Genomic DNA, 15,195 nt, shown 5'->3' on the forward strand with positions numbered 1-15,195 from the left:
AAGATACGGGGGAAAGCAGGTATGTATAGGGAGAGTCTTTTACCCGATGCATATAAAAGGAGAGGAGAAAGGAAGGTGGTTGGTATAGAAAGAATCTCAGACTGCAGTGCAGTTCTAAGAAAGTTTCAACCAAGCTAATGGAGAGTCCTGAAGGCAAAGTCCTCCATCAGAGGGGTTCCACATCCCAGAAGTCAATACAAAAACAAATACTTATTCCTATGAGGATGAACTAACTGCTGGCCCTTCCAGGCTGGAAGGGGACTCATGTAGTCAAATTGCCACCGTGTGCTGGTTGGTCTTCTCGTGGAAGAGAGCCATATCAAAGGCTGAGCAATGGTCTCTGTTGTTGGCAACCTCAATCTTCAGAGGCAGTAGTCACTAGATCTGTCTTGATAAGTAGAACTTCATTCTTGGGTCCTATATGCAGTCTCCATCTCTGCCACTGTGGACATTCCATTCACGTGCCTATCATGATGGTGACAAAGTTTAGTTAATGTCAACTGGCTGATTAATTTTGTTTCTACGTGGTTGGTTGTTCAGCACCTCTTTTATTTTGAATGGCTTCCGATGGTGCTCTGGATTTCTGAGTATTTAGACCCTTGTCTAGCAGTCCTCGTTAGATCTGAGTATTTCCCTTTTCCCAGTATAACCACCCAAGTAATGGTCAGTTTCTTTCCTTTCCAAAAGGAAAAATGGGGGAATCATTGCTGAAGTTTTGCAAATTTCTTCTTTCCAGTCAGTGGATTATGGATCTGAACAAGTGATTGTGACATTTTATTGGGACAACTGCCCTCAGCCTCTTGCTCCTTGATTCTACTCTGCTCCACACATTAAGCAGCATCCTTGTTGGTGTGTTTTGCCCTAGGGATTCCATGTTCTATTAACCATTTCCACAACTCTGTGTAAGCCAATTCACACTGACTTCCCCTCTGACTTTTCCACCCGGCTTCTGATGGGGAAACATCACCAGTGCTGGTGATGGTTCTGGTGGTCCTAATTACCTCAGTCTTCATAAGCCCATGGATATTAATGAACCCAGCTCTGGGACAGCGTCCCTTGCTATCAGCATTTGCCTCAGAGGAGAACCACCACTGCTATTCTTGGTGATGCTGGTGGCCTCTCACCAACTTCCTTCCATGCACCCTCCAAAACCATTCCTAGGGGCACTGCCTTGGCTATTGCTGCCACATGCAAGTTAATTCTTGCATGTCTTTTAATATATAATCTCTTTACTGCTTTATCTGTTCCAAAATATTTCCAACTGGGTTATAACTCTAGTTATCAGCCTGGCACCCAGGAGAGTAGGTGGGAACAGCTCTCGAGGGAGGTATGTGTCTTGTGGGGGAGAGGGCTCTGCAACATCTTGCAGCATGGAGGAAGCCCTGTCAAGGCTCAGTTTCCTCTGGACTGCTCCTAGTAGAAAGGAGTGGGCCATATCTACAAGCTCTGAGGGTTAAGGCCACAGAGCCAAACTCCACTGGAACATCCATCCACATGTCATATCCTGTGCTTCAGGGTCCCAGGGTTTCCCAACCAGGGCACCAAAGTTAGTAAACAGACTGCGTTGGCTGACCATGTAAACTTCTCTGGAGATCTGTTTCTATCAACTGAGTCTGTTCCTCAGCTGAGTTACAGCTCTCTTTATGGGATGGTAGGGGCCTCTTTGAAAGTAACCAGGAAGGCTCTCTGGTTCTCACTCTTGTCTTTAATTGTTTGTTCATGTCCTTCACTTTCTTATTATGCTCCTGCAAGGTCTCAATGCAACCTAGCAATAACCAGTCATTTCTGCTGTCCTTGTAGCGATTACTCCCTTATATCTTTCAAGCACCTCGACTATTGCCCTAGGAGGGTCAACCCTTCTCCCAGGATGTTTTTCCCGGTCAACAAAGAACTCTGCAGCAATGGACCACAGCTTACATCAGAGTCTGTGTGTACCACACACCACTTAGGGTGGCATCCTCCTGTCCTCCAGGCAATGAGCAAGACAGCCCCCAGGCTTTTCTTCAATCCCTGTTTCCTTGGACCAACCCTGGCACCCCTGCGTTAGTTTGAATCCTCTGAAAAGCAGACACCAGAGCATGATCAGACATGGAGGGCAGTTATTAAAGGAATGGCAGGGAATAATCAGGAATGGGCAGGGAGAGGCTTGTCCTGACGCCTGTGAAAGGAAATAGGTTCAGGGGCAATAGAGGATGGGTAGTAAGAGAACCAAACCACCAGGTAGTGCTAGGAAATATTCTGCTTCACTAAAGCAGAGTCCTCATGGCAAAGGAGGATGTTAGAGAAGTCCCCTGTCTAGAAACGTCCCCCACTGCCCAGTCATTGGCTGGGAGCAATCCAAAGGAAACTGAGCCTTGACATTCACACACTAGGGTACAGAGGGGCAGTGGCCAAGAGTGGAGGTTAACCATGTACCCCACAGCAGGCTAGTGGCACCTTCCTGTTGCCACCAACAAGGACTGTAATTGCTTCCTGATTAATAGTTAATATTTATTAAACATTTGTTATATGCCAGGCACTTTGTAAAAGCTTTTAAACACATCTTTCCATTTAATCTTCACAACAAGTGTAAAGATTTTTCCTCATTTTTCAAAATCAAACCGAGGCTTAGAGAGATTATGTAATTTGTCATAGATCACAAAGAGTTAGTCCCTTTAACAACAATTCTATACAACTTCCCATTAAAGCAATTTTGCATTTATTGACAAAGCACATATTCTGTTTCTGAGGATTCACTAAGTTTTTAAAATATAACGGTAAACCAGGCAGTATGGGCCCTACCCTCAAAGGATTTAAATCTAATAGGGGAAAGTGATGTGCAAATATGCAATTATCATATGGCTTGTCAGCACTTAATGTCATGTAAGACTTCCTGGAGGACGTAATATTAAACTATGACTGAAGGATGGGTAGCATTTAGCCAGGTGACTAAAGGTCAGTGAAATAAAGTACCAAGTAGAGGAAACACTATATGCAAATAACTATGGGCCGAAGAAAGCATGGGACCTTAGAGATACTCAGTGATAATGGACATCATAGCATATGGGAAGGCTCCAAACTTAGTAATTTTAAACTATGTTCTATACACATATGCACAGAAGCAGGGTGACAAATAGAAAAGATAGGGTCTCATAATTTTAAAAAGGATGTATTAAGTTGAATGAAAGTTGCATTATAGAGGATAAATAAAACATTCTTTAAAAAACCAACTATGGGCTTGAATTGTATAGCATTTAATTGATTTAAGATTTCTGAATAACCTTCCAATTTGATGAATATATGAGTGTCCTGGTTGAAATCTCTGCCCTCCAGCTTTTCCAATGCTACCATCTCTCAAGTGTCACATAGGTTGTTTCACTCCTAAACTCAGTTTCCTACTGATTCTAAGAAAATTAAGCTTTGTTTCCTGACTTTCAAGGTACTTCAGAAGATGAGAGACTTTGGGTTAGAGTAGCAGGAAAGGATTGGTGATTCCTTTATATAAAACTGTTTAAAATTATAAAAAAGAAAAAAAAGAAAAAAAGTCATTTCTGGGTATTGGAAATTGGCCCAAGGAAGAACAAATTGAAGCATCTATTCTTGAATAACTGCTAGACTTTCAGGAGAGAACAAGTGACCTTGTTGCCTAGGGCACTTCTGACCCTCTAATCTTTTTAGGATAGGAAGGGTAGTTTTAAAAGATGCGTCTGGCCACAAAATCAGCAGCTTTGCTGCCGTGAGGGATACAATCCATTGGGGTTAGAGGCAAAAACCTGTGGATTTGCAGAATAAAGATACAATTTTTTACTTATGTGGGAAATAAACCAATCACCAATTGTTGAATTGATACAATATAGTATATGCATATAGTGGAACACTACACAGTGATATAAAGGAATAAACTACAGATGCGTTCTGCAACTTGGAAACACTTGAAAAATATTATGCAAAATGAAATGTGCCAGTCACAAAAGAACATATATGATTCTATTTACGTGACATTAGAAAAGGCAAAGCCACAGAGACAGAAAATAGGTCACTTGGTTGCATGGGGTGGAGATCAAGAACTGACAGCAAACAGGCATGAGGGAACATTTTAGGGGTAATGAAAGTGTTACAAAACTGGGTGGTGGGAATACTTGTACAACTATATAAATATACTAAAACTGACCAAATCTACACTCAAAATAGGTGCATTTAATAGAATGAAATTATACCTCACTGAAGGTGTTAAAAATATTCTCCCAAATCTTGCCCAATTGCACCCATGCAAACTTATTTCCTATATTGTCCATAGTCGCTGTGTAACAGAGCCTTTGTCCAACCTGACTCCTCACTGTTATGTCTGCTTCTCCCCTCTAGTAGTTGCAGCCACACACTTTCTAAGCAGGGCTGTCCAGCCAGAGGCTGCAGTGCAAGCGGAGCTGAGCACAGGTAAGAGCTAATAACCTAGTAACTGCCACTTTGACTGCAAGAAACCCTCTGTTCACCCAGTGGGCTGAGGAGATATTATCCTTTTTTTTCTTTTTTTTACATTTTCCCCTCTTGTGAAAACTAGGAAATGTGGTCCACATTTCATTTTCTTCACTAAGCCTTCTCTGACTATTCTAGTTCTAGTTCTTAGTAATGTGCAGTTTAATAATTAGTTGTTCTCCAATCATTGAATTAAATGGTCTTTCAGCAAATTTTGTTGAAAGTGGACTATGTGCTGGATATTATTAACGTACTGGAGAAAGACAAAGTTCTTATTCCATGAAACCTATATTTGAGCAATTATATATGGTTCTGTACCCATGTAATTAAATCTATGTTAGTTTTGTTGCCTTTGTTATAATTCATTCTTTGAGGATAGGGAGTCTCTTAAAGCTCTTTTCATAATCTCTAACACCATTCTTAATGCAGTTAGGCAATTTAATGAAATTAATGTGCTGTCTCTTTCAAGGATATTTGCATTTAAGTCTTAATTTTATTTATGGGAAGAAAGACCTGGGAACAGAAGTTAGGAATTTTTAATAAGAGAGTGGGTAGAGATTTATTTGTACCAACTAAGGGAGAAAGGGAGATTATTTCTCTGCCCTTCTGAAAATAAAACATTCAATGCGATTAAGAAAAATTCTGGATTTATGCCAAAGTTCAATCTATACTTGTTACTTAGAAGTATGTTAAAAGTTTGATTCATTTGGGTAGGTAAAACTACCCTAATGCTGTAATACTAACTTCTGAAATTCAATAGCTTAGTAGAAATTAATTTCTTATGTATGTCAAGTTGAATACGTACTTGCTAGGTGGTCTACCTCATGGTCATTCCAGGACCGAGGTTTATAGCTCTTTCCATTCATCTGGCAGAAGACTAGAGATTACACAAGGAAGGCACCCTCTTCTTAACCACTTCCAACTGGAATCGACGCGAATCCATTCCACTCATGTTCTATTGGCTAGAACTCAGTCATATGACCATATTTAAATGCAAAAGGGTCTGGCAGGTATAGTTTTGCTACATATTCAGGAGGAAAAGGAAAAAGCTTTTTTTGAACATGTAGCAATTTCTGCCTCAGAATTTGTACCCTGTTGTTCTGGAATATCTCAGTAACCTTGGATATTTCTGACAAATGCTTATGAATAATTCACTTTGACACAGTGGAGAAATGCCATATGCTGGCTATATTTGTGCTATCTTCAATTTTCATCTGGGTTACTTATTTTTTATAGTAAAAAACAACTTAGATTGCTTCACATCCATTAAATAAAATTACACTTTATCAACAATTGGCATAGTATGAAGCCATTTTTTGTGAAATGGGAATGTGTGCACAAAACCTGGATGGAAATATATCAAAATGTTAGTAGTGGTTATCCTTTTGGAAATAGAAACAATTTTCTCTGTTGTTTTTTGTTTGTTTGTTTGTTTGTTTTTGTATTTTCTGAAAAGTTTTAGAATAAGCAGATATAATTTTATAATCAGAAAAATAAAACAACTCTATTTAAAATAATAGGGACCAACTTATATAGGGTTTAGCTGATAGTATAGGTACTTTCACATGCTTTATTTTATTGCTGTTATGGGGTAGAAAGGCAGGCATGGATAGCATTATGCTCACTGTACAGACGAGGAAACTGAACTGCAGGTGGACCAAGTGACTTGCTCAATAGCACACTAGCCAGAAGTAGTCAGTTTGGAAATTGACCCTAGATCATATCCTTTGAAAATCTGTATTTTTCCATAATATGAAATTGGATTCAGGAGACCAGAAGTGAAATATTGTGTTATAGAATTTCTACTTTTTAGTTATTAAAGAAGAAAAACACACAGAAATTTGTGTTGGGATTCTCCTAGAGCTCTTCTTGGAAAGATACTAGAGAACTTTCACTGTGATTTTTCCATAAAAGGGACACAGAACTAGGGAAAGGGAAGTGTTGAGTGCTTTGAAATGTTTTTAAGTGAAGGCTTTTGACAGAGAAATTATAGTGTAGAATCACTTTTATCACCTCTATCCACTTGGACAGAGTTTGCTTTCTGGCTCTTGGCAGCTCTCTCTTTATAACAAGGACTGGAAAAGTTTCCAGGCTATCTTGTCTCTGCCACATCTGATCCAGATGGCTTTGCACACTCCAATTTTAGTTCCTATTTTGTTTTCACCTCTCGGTAAAAAAGAACAGCCTGAACATTGCTGAGGAGAAATTTTGGGAGCAAACACTGCACTGTGACTGCATAGGAAAGGCAAGGCTGTCACCGCTCTGGTGTACTAATTGGCCTCTCATAATTGTCACAGGAATCAGAGTTGCCAGACTGCAGGGTTTCAGGCAGTGGTTTATGTCAGGGGCATCTGGTAGGAACCAGAGAGGATGATTGGCATGTGGACTGCTAAAGGTGTGCCACGAGGCTGGAAGTCTTATTAAGTCAGCTTGCACACATGCTGAAGGGCAGAGAGAAGGAGAGAACCTCTTTCTAAAAACCAGTGTTTGGAGTGGCTAAAATAATTATTATGTTACCCAAATGGCATGTTTAATTTGAAGCTAGTGACAGGTAAGGTTATCACCAAATAAACAACTCTAAGGATACTACAGCTTTTAATTCAGCTGCCCCCAAATTCCATCCCATCCCTTTAACCTATCTCTTATCACCGCTGCATTTGATGTTCTCCTTCAGTCTTTCCAAGAGAGCAAGTTTTAAAGAACCGTTATGGTGGTGTTGGTGGTGGTACAATGTTATTTTAGGTGGCAGAATAATTTTGATCATGAGAGAGCTTTCTCTACTGTTTTAGCAGAGCTTTGTGTGAACCTTGACATCATGTACAAAGGTGAGGAAATCAGAGCTTGCCTTTCATCTGTTCAAATGCTGTGGCTGAGCATACAGTTGAGGGGTAAGTTCACTAGGTCATAGGGCATGTGTCGGAGTGCCACAAAGAGCAAGTAGGGCGTACGTCATCTTCACCAGATAAGACACAATATTTCTGACCCTATTATTGAAACTGAGCTTGAAAATTGTTGAAGATACTCCAAAATTTTGTCTCCTAGCCAATTAATTGTCAAAACTTTGAGTCATAAGAGAAACTATTCTCCAAAGAGAAAACGAAGTAAAACACACACATGCAAGCTAAGAATGTTTCAAACTCTGTCACACTAGCCTCTTGAAGTGTTGTATAATTTGTTTCCTTAAAAATTTGCAGATCTGTTATTTAGTCAGAATTTGAAGGAGAGAGGAGCTATGAAGTGTTCTGATTTCTAGAAGAGAAATTTAAGGCAGATGTGCACACTGGATGTTATGGAATGGTGGAAGTTTCTATGCATACCTATGTAAGACTAAGTTTTGTTATTACAAAGCTTCTGTTTATAGAATACAGAGGATGTGATCTGAGCTTGAAAGAAAGAACAAAATTGGAGAGTGAAACTTGTGCTGAGATAGGACAGAACTTGCATATGTGGAAACAGTAATGAACTTTTGTTCTTAATCTTTATTTTTGAAGAGGCATAAAGAAGATCAGAGATTTCCTAATCTGGTTTCACCTCCTGGCAGTTAGCTGGCATTTGTAATGAGAGGGCACCCCGAGATGAATCAAAGCTGTCAGACATGGTGAGGAAGGGTAGCTCAAGCACATACTGAGTCCTTGGAAGACCTACAAGGTGGTGTTACCACAGGTGACAGTGTCACGGACAGGAATCCAGACTTCTGGGAATCTGGTTCCATAACTTAAGAACTGTATGATTCTGGGTTATCTTGTCTAAACCTCATCTCTTTACACTAAACATGGGCATAGCAGAGTAATGCCTTATACATTGTTATTAAACCTAATTCAATCTATATACATTAAATGAAAATTTCTAATGCAGGAAATATTCAGTAACATTAAAAATGGAGAGAAATCCCAGATTCTTAGAATTCTCCTGGGAAAATATTGCATGCCCACCTCTGTGACTACAGCTACAATCATTTGGACAATGATTTTTCTTTACAACGTGAGAAAGATCAATTCAGAGGTTCAAAGAAAATGAATTTCTAACATGTGCTCCCTAAAGAAGTATATGTAGGTACCAAAATGCTCAGGATTGCCTCACTGTGTGGTGTTGTCACATAGTGGCTTATATGTTATTACTTCAAACGATCTAATTTTATTTTTCCCTATTGATTCTCATGTTGTATAAATTGTCATCATTCAAGGTCATTCCTAAACACTAGCACATACAGCGACCTTTTAACCTAAAGAGTTAAAAGCATTTAGCTCACAGTATATTTGCTCATATCCTGCTGCCTTCCTGCTATCTTACTGAGACCAAGGCCTTGTATGGGGAGGGATGGAGGGAAAAACAAACTTCATGGAGTTTTTCTGGGTGTTAGCAGAGTGCTCTACAGAGGAGTAAAACGATATAAAGATTTGAGGGTTTAAGAGAGAAGGAAGATAGGAAGCTTGGAAGAAAAGGTGGAGAAGAGTTATGAATTGAGGTGCAAAATTAAATTTACCTATTTTTGTGGAGCCTGGAACTGTAGTACTCCATTTTTATTCCATTTCTTAAATAATTAATGTCTCTAATCATGCCTTAAGATTTCAAGGCTGGCTTTGTTTCCTTGACCTCTAATTGACCTCACCAATTTTTATGCGCAACTTTTGTTTTTCTAACTTTTGCATTCAGATAATTCATTAACACTCATTTGTCCTTGACTCATTCGTCATTACACTTTCAACTCTGTGATAATTTTCTTTTTAAATTGCCACTTCTATTTGTTTTCTCAGAAAAAGTTTACTATTTGGATGTAACAGCGAATGGGACTATTTCCACATTAGTTGAGAACACCTTCAGCACCTAGAGATGTGGAAAGCTTTTTGGATTGAGAAAATCAACTTTGCCTTGACTAAACTGCTTCCTCAAAATCCCCACTTTCCTCTTTTCCACAGTTCAGGGGAATTTATTATAGGTCTTGTGACCTCTCCCCCAATACTTCACCAATTGTTTCTGTACATCTGATCTGTAAGACTTTATTTATGTTCTCTCTGCTTCAATTTACTTCTCCTGAAAGTATTCTCTTTACAAACCCACGGCCCAACCTTTTCCCAAGAGCAGCAGGCCATGCTGGTAGTGGTAGCTTCTCAAAGACTCCTTGTGCTGCTGTGGAATGCTGAAGCAGACTCACCCCCAGGCTCAGCTATGAGGTTATTCAATAATAGCGAGTAGGTATTCAGTGCTTACCATGCGCCTGACACTGTTCTCAGTATTTTACATACACTCAAGACAGATGACAGCCTTCTGAAGTAGATATCTTTACATTTTAAAGATGAGGAAACTGAGGTCCAAAGGGCATAAGGAACTTCCCAAAGTCATAGAGCATGTCGGTAGCACTGTTGGGATATGAATGTAAGTGATTTGGCTCTAAAATCAGAACTTACTGTTGAGTTGAAGATGGATGTGAGAGAAAAAAGTCAAGGATAATTCTTGACATGCTGTGGCTTGGAAATGTTCACTCCATCATTTTAAGGCAGATTACAAAAGGTAAAACCACACAATCCATTAAGCTCCCTAAGATAGGGAAAGCACTAGTAGATGGTCCACAGTATACATAAGGCAAAAATGCTCAATCAGACCAGTTAGCATGGTACCCAAAATATGTCCACAGGCTGCAGCCCAGGCAAGCTGTCAGTTATATCAGGGAGATTAAACAACAGATAACAGAGCATTGCAACTGGTGACATGTCCTGAGAATCATGACACAGACAACATTCAGAAAAGTATGGCAGCAGCTAGAAATAAGGTCAGGGCCAGAGTTTTTTGGGACAGTTGACAGGAGGAAGAGAGGGCCTGCGTTAGAGGGTCTTGATATAGGCAAGCAAGCACTCAAAGGGAGCAGCCAGAAACGACTTGCCCAATTAGGGACAGAAAATGGGAGATTTGTCCTAGGGAAGGAAAATGTCTAATTATTGGATCTGAGACATCTGATCAGACTAAAATGATTAATAAAAAGTGCTTTGGCTTGGATTAACTCAGTATTGAACTAGCGCTCTTTAAATGCTCAGTCAACAGAACCCGGCAGGCCCCAATGTTTGCAGTAGCGCCACCTGCAGGTCAAGCCCTTGCAGTTGCCTACTGTGGGAGTCACAGCCATAGATAGGAAGGATAAGAACTCAAGGCAGCTATTTTACCCCAGTGACTCACTGTTAGAAAAAACGAGAGGAAAGGAGCAGAGCCAAAGCAGACGGAGAGGTCAGTCGTCTGTTGCTGGAAAATGGAGATTATGCTCCCTCCTCTCCTTGGAACTTGACACCTCACTTCTGTTATTTCCTTATTCACAAGGGCCTCTGGCCTCTTTCACCTGTGAATGCATGCAGTGGCCTAAAACGCTTGAAAATGTGCCTTTCCTACTGTGACTTAGTCACACTGCACTGAAGAATTTTATTCAAAATGTACAATGCTCTCTCTCTCTCTCTCTCTCTCTCTCTCTCTCTCTCTCTCTCTCTCTCTCCAGAATAATTTATGCAGCTGGACTAGCACGCTATCTCTGATTCAAGACTTGCCATAAAACAGTAAACTAAATGGTATTTTGGAATTCTCCAAAGTAAAATCTATAGAATGATTGGGAATTTGGTCAATGGTGAATTTTGGGGGGCAACTTTTAACTGAAAGATTGCTTATGTGAGATTTCATTTACTTAAAAAAATTCCTACAATTTAGTGAATTTGAGTTTCCTTCTTCACTGGTCTATAAGATCTTTGAAGACAGGATTTTTTATCGTGTTTATATTTCCTCTCACATAATAAAGTAGCTGAACATAATTGACCAATAGATATTCCCTGAATTGAAATTAACATTCATATATCGAAGTATACTTTGTTTGTTTCTATGTCTTGGTCACATTGAATAATCCTGCAATGAACATTGGAGTACATATATCTTTAGGATAAACATTTTCAGATTTTTTGGGTAGATACCCAGGAGAGGGATTGCTGGGTCATATGGTAATTCTATTCTTAATTTTTTGAAGAATTTTCACACTGCCTTTCATAGCGGCTGCATCAATCTGCATTCCCACGAATAGTGTATGAAGGTTCCTTTTTCTCCACAGCCTCTCCAACACTTGTTATTATTTGTCTTGTTGATGATAGCTATTCTAACTGGTGTGAGAATATCTCATTGTGGTTTTGATTTGAATTTCCATAATAGCTAGTGAAGTTGAGCATCTTTTCATATATCTGTTGACCATTTGTATATCTTCTTGGGAGAAGTGTCTGTTGATTTCTTCAGCCCATTGTTTAATTGGATTGCTTGTCTTTTTGTAAGTGAGTTGTATGAGTTCCTTATATTCTTATATTTTGGATATTAGCCCCTTATCAGAGGCATTGTTTGCAAATGTCTTCTCCCATTCGGTTGGTTGCCTGTTTTGCTGATTTTTTTTTGCTCTGTGGAAGCTTTTTAGTTTGATATAGTCCCATTCATTTATTTTAGTTTCTGCTTCCCTTGCCTTTGAGGTCACATTCATAACATCCTCTTCGAACCCAAGGTCCATAAGTTTAGTACCTATGCTTTCTTCTATGCAGTTTATTGTTTAGGTCTTTGATCCGTTTTGAGTTAATTTTGGTATACGGTGACAGATAGCAGTCTAGTTTCATTCTTTTGCATGTGGTTTTCTAATTTTTCCCAGCACCATTTTTCCCAGCACCATTGAAAAGGCTTTCTTTTCTCCATTGTATGTTTTTGGCTTCTTTATCGAAGATTATCTGTCTATATTTATGTGGGTTTATTTCTGGGTCTTCAATTTGATAGATGATTAGATAAAAAAAAGATGTGGTATATATACACAATGGAATACTACTCAGCCATAAGAAAAGATGAAATACTTCCATTGGTGACAACATGGATGGACCTTGAGGTTATTATGCTAAGTGAAATAAGTCAGAAAAAGTTGAGAACCATATTACAATTGGGTTAGAACCAACTTACAATTGGGTTCAGAGAGCTCTTACAACATATGACTTCACTCCTATGTGGGATATAAGACTGAAAGCAACAAAGTAACAAGATAAACAAATGAAAAAACAAAAACTCATAGACTCAGACAACAGTTTAGTGGTTTCCAGAGGGTAAAGGGGGGATGGTAGAAGTGGGTAAAGGGGGTTAAATATATGGTGATGGAAGGAGAACTGACTCTGGGTGGTGAACACACAATCGAATGTATAGATAATGTATTATAGAATCGTATGCTTGAAATCCATGTAATTTTACTGACCATTATCGCCCCAATAAATTTAATTTAAAAAAATTCGCATTCATAGGATTTTATTTTTCTTAATTTCTTATAGTTTGTTTTGAAATAGTATTTATAGTTTCAAATTTTCTCTTTAACCATATATTTCATGATTTCTAAGAGCCATATTTTTCATCGCCTTTTTTTCTTTGTTCTTAGAGTAACTTTGGATGAGATTTGACCTCAATACTTTTTTGTTTCTTATTTTTATGTAAATTTAGTTTCTCTTAATGTTTAGAAGAAGATTGGGTTCAGAGAGCTCTTACAACTACACACAAATCTCTCCCTCTCTTATATTATTTTTGTGTAGCATTAGCTTAAGGCAGCTTGCTTTCTGAAATATGCTGGCCTGGTCCATCTCCCTCTTTTTATATGGATAATCCTTTTCCTTTTCTCTCTATTTTGTCTGTCCTGATAAGTTTGTATTTCATTCCCAATAGCTTCTCTTTAGTGTGGAGCCTGCAAGGGAGCCCTTGTGTGTTAGTTTGAGGCACAGGTGGGGGTGGGGAGGCTTGCATGCACCTGCTATTAAAAGGAGCAGCACTCCTCCCAGCTTCAGGTGTTGTTCTCAAATTAGCCCGCCACACTCTCCAGTGAGACTCTGCAGCTATTTTTGGGTTCTGCTGATATCAGGTCCTTCAGACATCCCTTTGGCTCCTTCTAATTTCTCTGGCACAGACGCTGATACACACAGCTGTGCATATAACACACAGGCATGTCTATTGTTGATTTGTCCCACCTGTTTGTGTTTCGGGATTGGTAGGGACACCCTATCTATTACTTTTGTTATTGTAAATGTGTCTTTGGATTTTGGTTTTGCTACCTCATTACCTTTTGCAGGGAGAAGGGTATTTGTGGGTCAGTAGGGAGTGGTGAGTAGTGAGTGAGGAGGGCGGTTTGTGAAGATCCCAAACCGATGTTGCCACCACAGTCACTAACCCCCAGGATCTCCTTGAAGAGGCTTGTAAATCAAATAAACACACATCCAGGAAAACGAACGTTCTAGTTTATGCATGGAGATATTTCAGCAGGATTTGAATCAACCTAAACAAAGGACAGCAGCTGTTGCAAAAATAAAGAGCAAGTGTGGCTTTTGCTCCGACTGGAACAGTAACTGAAATCCTTGCTCCTTCCACCCTATCTATGGCCTTCACCCTGTTTCTCACTTTAGCTAAGTGTCATGCAGGGTGTCATGTGGGGTCTCTGGTCCCGCTCCGCACATAAGAATGCAGGATATGGTAAGGCCAAAAAGGAATACCCACAGAGCCATAGGTAGGAGAGCCATACCACTATATTCTCGCTGGCGGCTGGATTGGAGACACAGGAAGCAGGAGCCACTCTATCCGCAACCTGCCGTCCACTTTTCTCTGCCAATCAACCTCACTTGCTAGCTATAATCTGCCGTGCTAACTGCAATCCACTCTTGCTAGCTCATCCACCATCTTCTTGCTAGCCTCCATTTCCTGCTAGTGTAGCCACGGCAGTTATATTAGTGGCCAATGGCTCACTGATTACAGCTGACAGCCAACTAGCCACAGCTGATGGCCATCCAATCACAGTTGATGGCCGTTTACTACCTGAGTTAGGACCATTCCACGTGAGGGCGAGAGCCTGGAAACTGCACTCCTGGCTCTGTCCCCACATTAAGTGAGAAGGAAAAGCTCAGGGCTGGTTCAGTGCACAATCATCACAGAGTTTTGAGAGAGGAAGATGGAACTGATAGTCCAATTTAAGCCAAAAGTACAAAAGGAGTCCTCCATGTGGAATGAAGTGCTCTTCACTTCCCCTGCTGGACCATGCAGCATCACGACTCAACACTGTGTCTTCATCTGGTCAGACATCCTCCTGGGAGCGGTTGCAGGTGAGCAGTGAGGACTAAAGAGTGCCATCAAGGTTCCCCAACACCTTTGTTCCTTTTTTTTCTTCATCTAGGCCTGTGGCATTGCTCAGGGGTATTATTCTTGCTGTCTTTCTCAAGGGAACATCACCAATAAGTGTCAGAAAAGATCTACAGCCATCTCAGTGAAGCTGCTTCTCCTATCCTCACTTGTGTATCATGTCTCCTTGACATTGGCCTAAGAAGCCACTTCCATGGGTTATTGACATTTAGGTAGTCACTCTTACTAGCAGGGTACCTTCACCTGGAGGTCACACTATACACACAACAGCCCCCCCGCCCACATTTTATACCTCATCTTATGTTACAGTTGACCATGCTGTCCAGTCAAGTGTGCACCAGAATTGTACATTTTACACTAGATAAAAATGATCTCAATTTCTTTTCTACCTTCTAAGACATTAAAAATCCATCCTCATTTTAAATCAGTTTCTCTTCCCTCATCTAAGATCCAAATGAATGAGGTTCATTTCTCTTTTTTGCACATGTGATGGTAAATTTTATGTGTCAACTTGGCTGGGCCACAGTGCCCAGATAGTCGGTCAAACATTACTCTGGATTTTTATGTGAGGGTGTTTTTTGATGAGATTAA

At 39.9% G+C, this 15,195-nt stretch overlaps 1 pseudogene; it reads left to right on the forward strand.

Moving 5' to 3' along the window:
• LOC117038694 (heme-binding protein 1-like) overlaps positions 1-15,195 on the forward strand; it is a 103,419-nt pseudogene that overhangs the window by 23,987 nt on the left and 64,237 nt on the right.

Source organism: Rhinolophus ferrumequinum, chromosome 19 (genome assembly GCF_004115265.2).
Source record: "Rhinolophus ferrumequinum isolate MPI-CBG mRhiFer1 chromosome 19, mRhiFer1_v1.p, whole genome shotgun sequence".
Lineage (NCBI taxonomy): Eukaryota > Metazoa > Chordata > Mammalia > Chiroptera > Rhinolophidae > Rhinolophus > Rhinolophus ferrumequinum.